The sequence below is a fragment of the Mustela erminea genome, chromosome 4, assembly GCF_009829155.1.
Source record: "Mustela erminea isolate mMusErm1 chromosome 4, mMusErm1.Pri, whole genome shotgun sequence".
NCBI classification, from domain to species: domain Eukaryota; kingdom Metazoa; phylum Chordata; class Mammalia; order Carnivora; family Mustelidae; genus Mustela; species Mustela erminea.
The window spans coordinates 144,503,770-144,504,730 of record NC_045617.1 but is presented as its reverse complement, the minus strand read 5'-3'; the positions used below and the strand labels follow the sequence as shown (position 1 = coordinate 144,504,730).

Genomic DNA, 961 nt, shown 5'->3' with positions numbered 1-961 from the left:
AAAATCTTAAAAAAAAAAGAAGATCAGAAAGTGTGTTTCATTTATAGTTTGCCTTTAATCTTACAGGTGAACCCCGTAATTAAACAGACTCCCTCACTGCTTTTTTCCTCAGAATGTTCTTTAGAAACACTCCTCTCCTTTAGCACCTGCTCAAGGGGAAAATGTAAACGTGTTTGTGTAATCTTATCCCTTGCTTTATTAATTTAGGCTTTCTACCTGTATTTTCCACCCAACGAAGTTCTTTTTAAAAATCAGTTTTTATCTTTCTGCATTTATGTAAAATGTAGCACATGCATCAGGACATAAATAATTTTTTTAAGATTTTATTTTTCAATTAGCAATAATCACGCCTCGGATAAACCTCATTGGCTACGATTCTGCCACTGCACAAAGCTTAAGATTTATTTTTAAGTAATCTCTATACCCAGCGTGGGGCTCGAACTCACAACCCCAAGATCCAGAGTCTCACACCCCACCACGAGCCAGCCCGGCACCCCACGACATAAATAATTTTGTCTCTTTTTACAAAAATGGAATTTGAATGCCCTAATAAGGTGCCAAGATGAGTTAAAGGTGCTTTAGGAATGATTAAGCCAAGAATACCCAACATTTCAGACTTTTTTTTTTTTTTTTTGAGTGAAGGAGAGGGAGAGAGAAAATCTTTAGCAGGCTCCAAACTCAGTGCAGTGCCCAGTGAGAGAGGGGCTTGATCTCACAACCCCGAGTTCATTACCTAAGATGAAATCAAGAGTCTGATGCTTAATGACTGAGCCACCAGGTGCCCCTTTTTTAAAGATTTTTATTTATTTGTTTATTTGAGGGAGAGAGTGAGTGAGCACAAGCAAGGGGAGTGGCAGAGGCAGAGGAAGAAGCAGGTTCCCCGTTGAGCAGGGAGCACGAAGCAGGGCTGGAGCCCAGCGCAAGGCTCGATCCCAGGACCCCCAGGATCATGACCTGAGCC

The 961-nt window shown here is 41.2% G+C and overlaps 1 pseudogene; it reads right to left on the bottom strand.

The window, feature by feature from the left end:
• Positions 1–230: 230 nt before the first annotated feature.
• Positions 231–395, bottom strand: LOC116589497 (annotated as a pseudogene).
• Positions 396–961: the final 566 nt, after the last annotated feature.